We start from the raw sequence: 12,525 nt of genomic DNA on the forward strand, positions 1-12,525 counted from the left end.
GAATCTACGTTGATGCAATCGGCCAGTAAGAAGAGCTACATTTCAAGTTTTAGTTATCGATTAATGAATTATTGGGCGGTTTGGTGCCTTGGACCAGACCGAGGACCTTAAGATTTTGCCTGAACCGAGGACTGGCAGCCAGGTAACACGAGAAATTGTGTAAAGTGTTAATATGTAGTAAAAACCTAAGAAAATCTCCCGTTTCCGTCATTTACTATCGAATCGACATAACGCCAGATCGTCACAGTGGTCGCTTTTCTCTCTGAAACGGTTACATTTATCGTCTGCAAGCCCTTGTCGCGTGATGCGGTATGCAGAGTCACTACAAGCGGCATAGTAGAACACTGAAGAAGCATCTAAGTTTATGCAATCGCCCAGTAAGAAGAGCTACATTTCAAGTTTTAGTTATCGATTAATGAATTATTGGGCGGTTTGGTGCCTTGGACCAGACCGAGGACCTTAAGATTTTGCATGAACCGAGGACTGGCAGCCAGGTAACACGAGAAATTGTGTAAAGTGTTAATATGTAGTAAAAACCCAAGAAAGCTCCCGTTTCCGTCATTTACTATCGAATCGACATAACGCCAGATCGTCACATTGGTCGCCTTTCTCTCTGAAACGGTTACATTTATCGTCTGCAAGCCCTTGTCGCGTGATGCGGTATGCAGAGTCACTACAAGCGGCATAGTAGAACACTGAAGAAGCATCTAAGTTTATGCAATCGCCCAGTAAGAAGAGCTACATTTCAAGTTTTAGTTATCGATTAATGAATTATTGGGCGGTTTGGTGCCTTGGACCAGACCGAGGACCTTAAGATTTTGCATGAACCGAGGACTGGCAGCCAGGTAACACGAGAAATTGTGTAAAGTGTTAATATGTAGTAAAAACCTAAGAAAATCTCCCGTTTCCGTTATTTACTATCGAATCGACATAACGCCTGATCGTCACAGTGGTCGCCTTTCTCTCTGAAACGGTTACATTTATCGTCTGCAAGCCCTTGTCGCGTGATGCGGTATGCAGAGTCACTACAAGCGGCATAGTAGAACACTGAAGAAGCATCTAAGTTTATGCAATCGCCCAGTAAGAAGAGCTACATTTCAAGTTTTAGTTATCGATTAATGAATTATTGGGCGGTTTGGTGCCTTGGACCAGACCGAGGACCTTAAGATTTTGCATGAACCGAGGACTGGCAGCCAGGTAACACGAGAAATTGTGTAAAGTGTTAATATGTAGTAAAAACCTAAGAAAATCTCCCGTTTCCGTCATTTACTATCGAATCGACAAAACGCCAGATCGTCACAGTGGTCGCGTTTCTCTCTGAAACGGTTACATTTATCGTCTGCAAGCCCTTGTCGCGTGATGCGGTATGCAGACACAGTACAAGCAGCACACTAGAACACAGAATAAGAATCTACGTTGATGCAATCGGCCGGTATGAAGAGCTACATTTCAAGTTTTAGTTATCGATTAATGAATTATTGGGCGGTTTGGTGCCTTGGACCAGACCGAGGACCTTAAGATTTTGCATGAACCGAGGACTGGCAGCCAGGTAACACGAGAAATTGTGTAAAGTGTTAATATGTAGTAAAAACCTAAGAAAATCTCCCGTTTCCGTCATTTACTATCGAATCGACATAACGCCAGATCGTCACAGTGGTCGCTTTTCTCTCTGAAACGGTTACATTTATCGTCTGCAAGCCCTTGTCGCGTGATGCGGTATGCAGACACAGTACAAGCAGCACACTAGAACACAGAATAAGAATCTACGTTGATGCAATCGGCCAGTAAGAAGAGCTACATTTCAAGTTTTAGTTATCGATTAATGAATTATTGGGCGGTTTGGTGCCTTGGACCAGACCGAGGACCTTAAGATTTTGCATGAACTGAGGACTGGCAGCCAGGTAACACGAGAAATTGTGTAAAGTGTTAATATGTAGTAAAAACCTAAGAAAATCTCCCGTTTCCGTCATTTACTATCGAATCGACATAACGCCAGATCGTCACAGTGGTCGCTTTTCTCTCTGAAACGGTTACATTTATCGTCTGCAAGCCCTTGTCGCGTGATGCGGTATGCAGAGTCAATACAAGCGGCATAGTAGAACACTGAAGAAGCATCTAAGTTTATGCAATCGCCCAGTAAGGAGAGCTACATTTCAAGTTTTAGTTATCGATTAATGAATTATTGGGCGGTTTGGTGCCTTGGATCAGACCGAGGACCTTAAGATTTTGCATGAACCGAGGACTGGCAGCCACGTAACACGAGAAATTGTGTAAAGTGTTAATATGTAGTAAAAACCTAAGAAAATCTCCCGTTTCCGTCATTTACTATCGAATCGACATAAGGCCAGATCGTCACATTGGTCGCTTTTCTCTCTGAAACGGTTACATTTATCGTCTGCAAGCCCTTGTCGCGTGATGCGGTATGCAGACACAGTACAAGCAGCACACTAGAACACAGATTAAGAATCTACGTTGATGCAATCGGCCAGTAAGAATAGCTACATTTCAAGTTTTAGTTATCGATTAATGAATTATTGGGCGGTTTGGTGCCTTGGACCAGACCGAGGACCTTAAGATTTTGCATGAACCGAGGACTGGCAGCCAGGTAACACGAGAAATTGTGTAAAGTGTTAATATGTAGTAAAAACCTAAGAAAATCTCCCGTTTCCGTCATTTACTATCGAATCGACATAACGCCAGATCGTCACAGTGGTCGCTTTTCTCTCTGAAACGGTTACATTTATCGTCTGCAAGCCCTTGTCGCGTGATGCGGTATGCAGAGACACTACAAGCGGCATAGTAGAACACTGAAGAAGCATCTAAGTTTATGCAATCGCCCAGTAAGAAGAGCTACATTTCAAGTTTTAGTTATCGATTAATGAATTATTGGGCGGTTTGGTGCCTTGGACCAGACCGAGGACCTTAAGATTTTGCATGAACCGAGGACTGGCAGCCAGGTAACACGAGAAATTGTGTAAAGTGTTAATATGTAGTAAAAACCTAAGAAAATCTCCCGTTTCCGTCATTTACTATCGAATCGACATAACGCCAGATCGTCACAGTGGTCGCTTTTCTCTCTGAAACGGTTACATTTATCGTCTGCAAGCCCTTGTCGCGTGATGCGGTATGCAGACACAGTACAAGCAGCACACTAGAACACAGAATAAGAATCTACGTTGATGCAATCGGCCAGTAAGAAGAGCTACATTTCAAGTTTTAGTTATCGATTAATGAATTATTGGGCGGTTTGGTGCCTTGGACCAGACCGAGGACCTTAAGGTTTTGCCTGAACCGAGGACTGGCAGCCAGGTAACACGAGAAATTGTGTAAAGTGTTAATATGTAGTAAAAACCTAAGAAAATCTCCCGTTTCCGTCATTTACTATCGAATCGACATAACGCCAGATCGTCACAGTGGTCGCTTTTCTCTCTGAAACGGTTACATTTATCGTCTGCAAGCCCTTGTCGCGTGATGCGGTATGCAGACACAGTACAAGCAGCACACTAGAACACAGAATAAGAATCTACGTAGATGCAATCGGCCAGTATGAAGAGCTACATTTCAAGTTTTAGTTATCGATTAATGAATTATTGGGCGGTTTGGTGCCTTGGACCAGACCGAGGACCTTAAGATTTTGCATGAACCGAGGACTGGCAGCCAGGTAACACGAGAAATTGTGTAAAGTGTTAATATGTAGTAAAAACCTAAGAAAATCTCCCGTTTCCGTCATTTACTATCGAATCGACATAACGCCAGATCGTCACAGTGGTCGCTTTTCTCTCTGAAACGGTTACATTTATCGTCTGCAAGCCCTTGTCGCGTGATGCGGTATGCAGAGACACTACAAGCGGCATAGTAGAACACTGAAGAAGCATCTAAGTTTATGCAATCGCCCAGTAAGAAGAGCTACATTTCAAGTTTTAGTTATCGATTAATGAATTATTGGGCGGTTTGGTGCCTTGGACCAGACCGAGGACCTTAAGATTTTGCATGAACCGAGGACTGGCAGCCAGGTAACACGAGAAATTGTGTAAAGTGTTAATATGTAGTAAAAACCTAAGAAAATCTCCCGTTTCCGTCATTTACTATCGAATCGACATAACGCCAGATCGTCACAGTGGTCGCTTTTCTCTCTGAAACGGTTACATTTATCGTCTGCAAGCCCTTGTCGTGTGATGCGGTATGCAGAGTCAATACAAGCGGCATAGTAGAACACTGAAGAAGCATTTAAGTTTATGCAATCGCCCAGTAAGGAGAGCTACATTTCAAGTTTTAGTTATCGATTAATGAATTATTGGGCGGTTTGGTGCCTTGGATCAGACCGAGGACCTTAAGATTTTGCATGAACCGAGGACTGGCAGCCAGGTAACACGAGAAATTGTGTAAAGTGTTAATATGTAGTAAAAACCCAAGAAAATCTCCCGTTTCCGTCATTTACTATCGAATCGACATAACGCCAGATCGTCACATTGGTCGCTTTTCTCTCTGAAACGGTTACATTTATCGTCTGCAAGCCGTTGTCGCGTGATGCGGTATGCAGACACAGTACAAGCAGCACACTAGAACACAGATTAAGAATCTACGTTGATGCAATCGGCCAGTAAGAATAGCTACATTTCAAGTTTTAGTTATCGATTAATGAATTATTGGGCGGTTTGGTGCCTTGGACCAGACCGAGGACCTTAAGATTTTGCATGAACCGAGGACTGGCAGCCAGGTAACACGAGAAATTGTGTAAAGTGTTAATATGTAGTAAAAACCTAAGAAAATCTCCCGTTTCCGTCATTTACTATCGAATCGACATAACGCCAGATCGTCACAGTGGTCGCTTTTCTCTCTGAAACGGTTACATTTATCGTCTGCAAGCCCTTGTCGCGTGATGCGGTATGCAGAGTCACTACAAGCGGCATAGTAGAACACTGAAGAAGCATCTAAGTTTATGCAATCGCCCAGTAAGAAGAGCTACATTTCAAGTTTTAGTTATCGATTAATGAATTATTGGGCGGTTTGGTGCCTTGGACCAGACCGAGGACTTTAAGATTTTGCATGAACCGAGGACTGGCAGCCAGGTAACACGAGAAATTGTGTAAAGTGTTAATATGTAGTAAAAACCTAAGAAAATCTCCCGTTTCCGTCATTTACTATCGAATCGACATAACGCCAGATCGTCACAGTGGTCGCTTTTCTCTCTGAAACGGTTACATTTATCGTCTGCAAGCCCTTGTCGCGTGATGCGGTATGCAGAGTCACTACAAGCGGCATAGTAGAACACTGAAGAAGCATCTAAGTTAATGCAATCGTCCAGTAAGAAGAGCTACATTTCAAGTTTTAGTTATCGATTATTGAATTATTGGGCGGTTTGGTGCCTTGGACCAGACCGAGGACCTTAAGATTTTGTATGAACCGAGGACTGGCAGCCAGGTAACACGAAAAATTGTGTAAAGTGTTAATATGTAGTAAAAACCTAAGAAAATCTTCCGTTTCCGTCATTTACTATCGAATCGACATAACGCCAGATCGTCACAGTGGTCGCTTTTCTCTCTGAAACGGTTACATTTAGCGTCTGCAAGCCCTTGTCGCGTGATGCGGTATGCAGACACAGTACAAGCAGCACACTAGAACACAGAATAAGAATCTACGTTGATGCAATCGGCCAGTAAGAATAGCTACATTTCAAGTTTTAGTTATCGATTAATGAATTATTGGGCGGTTTGGTGCCTTGGACCAGACCGAGGACCTTAAGATTTTGCATGAACCGAGGACTGGCAGCCAGGTAACACGAGAAATTGTGTAAAGTGTTAATATGTAGCAAAAACCCAAGAAAGCTCCCGTTTCCGTCATTTACTATCGAATCGACATAACGCCAGATCGTCACAGTGGTCGCTTTTCTCTCTGAAACGGTTACATTTATCGTCTGCAAGCCCTTGTCGCGTGATGCGGTATGCAGAGTCACTACAAGCGGCATAGTAGAACACTGAAGAAGCATCTAAGTTTATGCAATCGCCCAGTAAGAAGAGCTACATTTCAAGTTTTAGTTATCGATTAATGAATTATTGGGCGGTTTGGTGCCTTGGACCAGACCGAGGACCTTAAGATTTTGCATGAACCGAGGACTGGCAGCCAGGTAACACGAGAAATTGTGTAAAGTGTTAATATGTAGTAAAAACCTAAGAAAATCTCACGTTTCCGTTATTTACTATCGAATCGACGTAACGCCAGATCGTCACAGTGGTCGCCTTTCTCTCTGAAACGGTTACATTTATCGTCTGCAAGCCCTTGTCGCGTGATGCGGTATGCAGAGTCACTACAAGCGGCATAGTAGAACACTGAAGAAGCATCTAAGTTTATGCAATCGCCCAGTAAGAAGAGCTACATTTCAAGTTTTAGTTATCGATTAATGAATTATTGGGCGGTTTGGTGCCTTGGACCAGACCGAGGACCTTAAGATTTTGCATGAACCGAGGACTGGCAGCCAGGTAACACGAGAAATTGTGTAAAGTGTTAATATGTAGTAAAAACCTAAGAAAATCTCGGGTTTCCGTTATTTACTATCGAATCGACATAACGCCAGATCGTCACAGTGGTCGCCTTTCACTCTGAAATGGTTACATTTATCGTCTGCAAGCCCTTGTCGCGTGATGCGGTATGCAGAGTCACTACAAGCGGCATAGTAGAACACTGAAGAAGCATCTAAGTTTATGCAATCGCCCAGTAAGAAGAGCTACATTTCAGGTTTTAGTTATCGATTAATGAATTATTGGGCGGTTTGGTGCCTTGGACCAGACCGAGGACCTTAAGATTTTGCATGAACCGAGGACTGGCAGCCAGGTAACACGAGAAATTGTGTAAAGTGTTAATATGTAGTAAAAACCTAAGAAAATCTCCCGTTTCCGTCATTTACTATCGAATGGACATAACGCCAGATCGTCACATTGGTCGCATTTCTCTCTGAAACGGTTACATTTATCGTCTGCAAGCCGTTGTCGCGTGATGCGGTATGCAGACACAGTACAAGCAGCACACTAGAACACAGATTAAGAATCTACGTTGATGCAATCGGCCAGTAAGAATAGCTACATTTCAAGTTTTAGTTATCGATTAATGAATTATTGGGCGGTTTGGTGCCTTGGACCAGACCGAGGACCTTAAGATTTTGCATGAACCGAGGACTGGCAGCCAGGTAACACGAGAAACTGTGTAAAGTGTTAATATGTAGTAAAAACCTAAGAAAATCTCCCGTTTCCGTCATTTACTATCGAATCGACATAACGCCAGATCGTCACAGTGGTCGCTTTTCTCTCTGAAACGATTACATTTATCGTCTGCAAGCCCTTGTCGCGTGATGCGGTATGCAGAGTCACTACAAGCGGCATAGTAGAACACTGAAGAAGCATCTAAGTTTATGCAATCGCCCAGTAAGAAGAGCTACATTTCAAGTTTTAGTTATCGATTAATGAATTATTGGGCGGTTTGGTGCCTTGGACCAGACCGAGGACCTTAAGATTTTGCATGAACCGAGGACTGGCAGCCAGGTAACACGAGAAATTGTGTAAAGTGTTAATATGTAGTAAAAACCTAAGAAAATCTCCCGTTTCCGTCTTTTACTATCGAATCGACATAACGCCAGATCGTCACAGTGGTCGCTTTTCTCTCTGAAACGGTTACATTTATCGTCTGCAAGCCCTTGTCGCGTGATGCGGTATGCAGACACAGTACAAGCAGCACACTAGAACACAGAATAAGAATCTACGTTGATGCAATCGGCCAGTAAGAAGAGCTACATTTCAAGTTTTAGTTATCGATTAATGAATTATTGGGCGGTTTGGTGCCTTGGACCAGACCGAGGACCTTAAGATTTTGCATGAACCGAGGACTGGCAGCCAGGTAACACGAGAAATTGTGTAAAGTGTTAATATGTAGTAAAAACCTAAGAAAATCTCCCGTTTCCGTCATTTACTATCGAATCGACATAACGCCAGATCGTCACAGTGGTCGCTTTTCTCTCTGAAACGGTTACATTTATCGTCTGCAAGCCCTTGTCGCGTGATGCGGTATGCAGAGTCACTACAAGCGGCATAGTAGAACACTGAAGAAGCATCTAAGTTAATGCAATCGCCCAGTAAGAAGAGCTACATTTCAAGATTTAGTTATCGATTAATGAATTATTGGGCGGTTTGGTGCCTTGGACCAGACCGAGGACCTTAAGATTTTGCATGAACCGAGGACTGGCAGCCAGGTAACACGAGAAATTGTGTAAAGTGTTAATATGTAGTAAAAACCTAAGAAAATCTCCCGTTTCCGTCATTTACTATCGAATCGACATAACGCCAGATCGTCACAGTGGTCGCTTTTCTCTCTGAAACGGTTACATTTATCGTCTGCAAGCCCTTGTCGCGTGATGCGGTATGCAGAGTCACTACAAGCGGCATAGTAGAACACTGAAGAAGCATCTAAGTTTATGCAATCGCCCAGTAAGAAGAGCTACATTTCAAGTTTTAGTTATCGATTAATGAATTATTGGGCGGTTTGGTGCCTTGGACCAGACCGAGGACTTTAAGATTTTGCATGAACCGAGGACTGGCAGCCAGGTAACACGAGAAATTGTGTAAAGTGTTAATATGTAGTAAAAACCTAAGAAAATCTCCCGTTTCCGTCATTTACTATCGAATCGACATAACGCCAGATCGTCACAGTGGTCGCTTTTCTCTCTGAAACGGTTACATTTATCGTCTGCAAGCCCTTGTCGCGTGATGCGGTATGCAGAGTCACTACAAGCGGCATAGTAGAACACTGAAGAAGCATCTAAGTTAATGCAATCGTCCAGTAAGAAGAGCTACATTTCAAGTTTTAGTTATCGATTATTGAATTATTGGGCGGTTTGGTGCCTTGGACCAGACCGAGGACCTTAAGATTTTGTATGAACCGAGGACTGGCAGCCAGGTAACACGAAAAATTGTGTAAAGTGTTAATATGTAGTAAAAACCTAAGAAAATCTCCCGTTTCCGTCATTTACTATCGAATCGACATAACGCCAGATCGTCACAGTGGTCGCTTTTCTCTCTGAAACGGTTACATTTAGCGTCTGCAAGCCCTTGTCGCGTGATGCGGTATGCAGACACAGTACAAGCAGCACACTAGAACACAGAATAAGAATCTACGTTGATGCAATCGGCCAGTAAGAATAGCTACATTTCAAGTTTTAGTTATCGATTAATGAATTATTGGGCGGTTTGGTGCCTTGGACCAGACCGAGGACCTTAAGATTTTGCATGAACCGAGGACTGGCAGCCAGGTAACACGAGAAATTGTGTAAAGTGTTAATATGTAGCAAAAACCCAAGAAAGCTCCCGTTTCCGTCATTTACTATCGAATCGACATAACGCCAGATCGTCACAGTGGTCGCTTTTCTCTCTGAAACGGTTACATTTATCGTCTGCAAGCCCTTGTCGCGTGATGCGGTATGCAGAGTCACTACAAGCGGCATAGTAGAACACTGAAGAAGCATCTAAGTTTATGCAATCGCCCAGTAAGAAGAGCTACATTTCAAGTTTTAGTTATCGATTAATGAATTATTGGGCGGTTTGGTGCCTTGGACCAGACCGAGGACCTTAAGATTTTGCATGAACCGAGGACTGGCAGCCAGGTAACACGAGAAATTGTGTAAAGTGTTAATATGTAGTAAAAACCTAAGAAAATCTCACGTTTCCGTTATTTACTATCGAATCGACGTAACGCCAGATCGTCACAGTGGTCGCCTTTCTCTCTGAAACGGTTACATTTATCGTCTGCAAGCCCTTGTCGCGTGATGCGGTATGCAGAGTCACTACAAGCGGCATAGTAGAACACTGAAGAAGCATCTAAGTTTATGCAATCGCCCAGTAAGAAGAGCTACATTTCAAGTTTTAGTTATCGATTAATGAATTATTGGGCGGTTTGGTGCCTTGGACCAGACCGAGGACCTTAAGATTTTGCATGAACCGAGGACTGGCAGCCAGGTAACACGAGAAATTGTGTAAAGTGTTAATATGTAGTAAAAACCTAAGAAAATCTCGGGTTTCCGTTATTTACTATCGAATCGACATAACGCCAGATCGTCACAGTGGTCGCCTTTCACTCTGAAATGGTTACATTTATCGTCTGCAAGCCCTTGTCGCGTGATGCGGTATGCAGAGTCACTACAAGCGGCATAGTAGAACACTGAAGAAGCATCTAAGTTTATGCAATCGCCCAGTAAGAAGAGCTACATTTCAGGTTTTAGTTATCGATTAATGAATTATTGGGCGGTTTGGTGCCTTGGACCAGACCGAGGACCTTAAGATTTTGCATGAACCGAGGACTGGCAGCCAGGTAACACGAGAAATTGTGTAAAGTGTTAATATGTAGTAAAAACCTAAGAAAATCTCCCGTTTCCGTCATTTACTATCGAATGGACATAACGCCAGATCGTCACATTGGTCGCATTTCTCTCTGAAACGGTTACATTTATCGTCTGCAAGCCGTTGTCGCGTGATGCGGTATGCAGACACAGTACAAGCAGCACACTAGAACACAGATTAAGAATCTACGTTGATGCAATCGGCCAGTAAGAATAGCTACATTTCAAGTTTTAGTTATCGATTAATGAATTATTGGGCGGTTTGGTGCCTTGGACCAGACCGAGGACCTTAAGATTTTGCATGAACCGAGGACTGGCAGCCAGGTAACACGAGAAACTGTGTAAAGTGTTAATATGTAGTAAAAACCTAAGAAAATCTCCCGTTTCCGTCATTTACTATCGAATCGACATAACGCCAGATCGTCACAGTGGTCGCTTTTCTCTCTGAAACGATTACATTTATCGTCTGCAAGCCCTTGTCGCGTGATGCGGTATGCAGAGTCACTACAAGCGGCATAGTAGAACACTGAAGAAGCATCTAAGTTTATGCAATCGCCCAGTAAGAAGAGCTACATTTCAAGTTTTAGTTATCGATTAATGAATTATTGGGCGGTTTGGTGCCTTGGACCAGACCGAGGACCTTAAGATTTTGCATGAACCGAGGACTGGCAGCCAGGTAACACGAGAAATTGTGTAAAGTGTTAATATGTAGTAAAAACCTAAGAAAATCTCCCGTTTCCGTCTTTTACTATCGAATCGACATAACGCCAGATCGTCACAGTGGTCGCTTTTCTCTCTGAAACGGTTACATTTATCGTCTGCAAGCCCTTGTCGCGTGATGCGGTATGCAGACACAGTACAAGCAGCACACTAGAACACAGAATAAGAATCTACGTTGATGCAATCGGCCAGTAAGAAGAGCTACATTTCAAGTTTTAGTTATCGATTAATGAATTATTGGGCGGTTTGGTGCCTTGGACCAGACCGAGGACCTTAAGATTTTGCATGAACCGAGGACTGGCAGCCAGGTAACACGAGAAATTGTGTAAAGTGTTAATATGTAGTAAAAACCTAAGAAAATCTCCCGTTTCCGTCATTTACTATCGAATCGACATAACGCCAGATCGTCACAGTGGTCGCTTTTCTCTCTGAAACGGTTACATTTATCGTCTGCAAGCCCTTGTCGCGTGATGCGGTATGCAGAGTCACTACAAGCGGCATAGTAGAACACTGAAGAAGCATCTAAGTTAATGCAATCGCCCAGTAAGAAGAGCTACATTTCAAGATTTAGTTATCGATTAATGAATTATTGGGCGGTTTGGTGCCTTGGACCAGACCGAGGACCTTAAGATTTTGCATGAACCGAGGACTGGCAGCCAGGTAACACGAGAAATTGTGTAAAGTGTTAATATGTAGTAAAAACCTAAGAAAATCTCCCGTTTCCGTCATTTACTATCGAATCGACATAACGCCAGATCGTCACAGTGGTCGCTTTTCTCTCTGAAACGGTTACATTTATCGTCTGCAAGCCCTTGTCGCGTGATGCGGTATGCAGACACAGTACAAGCAGCACACTAGAACACAGAATAAGAATCTACGTTGATGCAATCGGCCAGTAAGAAGAGCTACATTTCAAGTTTTAGTTATCGATTAATGAATTATTGGGCGGTTTGGTGCCTTGGACCAGACCGAGGACCTTAAGATTTTGCATGAACCGAGGACTGGCAGCCAGGTAACACGAGAAATTGTGTAAAGTGTTAATATGTAGTAAAAACCCAAGAAAATCTCCCGTTTCCGTCATTTACTATCGAATCGACATAACGCCAGATCGTCACAGTGGTCGCTTTTCTCTCTGAAACGGTTACATTTATCGTCTGCAAGCCCTTGTCGCGTGATGCGGTATGCAGAGTCACTACAAGCGGCATGGTAGAACACTGAAGAAGCATCTAAGATTATGCAATCACCCAGTAAGAAGAGCTACATTTCAAGTTTTAGTTATCGATTAATGAATTATTGGGCGGTTTGGTGCCTTGGACCAGACCGAGGACCTTAAGATTTTGCATGAACCGAGGACTGGCAGCCAGGTAACACGAGAAATTGTGTAAAGTGTTAATATGTAGTAAAAACCTAAGAAAATCTCCCGTTTCCGT

The sequence above is a fragment of the Schistocerca cancellata genome, unplaced genomic scaffold, assembly GCF_023864275.1.
Source record: "Schistocerca cancellata isolate TAMUIC-IGC-003103 unplaced genomic scaffold, iqSchCanc2.1 HiC_scaffold_1151, whole genome shotgun sequence".
Taxonomy (NCBI): Eukaryota; Metazoa; Arthropoda; class Insecta; order Orthoptera; family Acrididae; genus Schistocerca; species Schistocerca cancellata.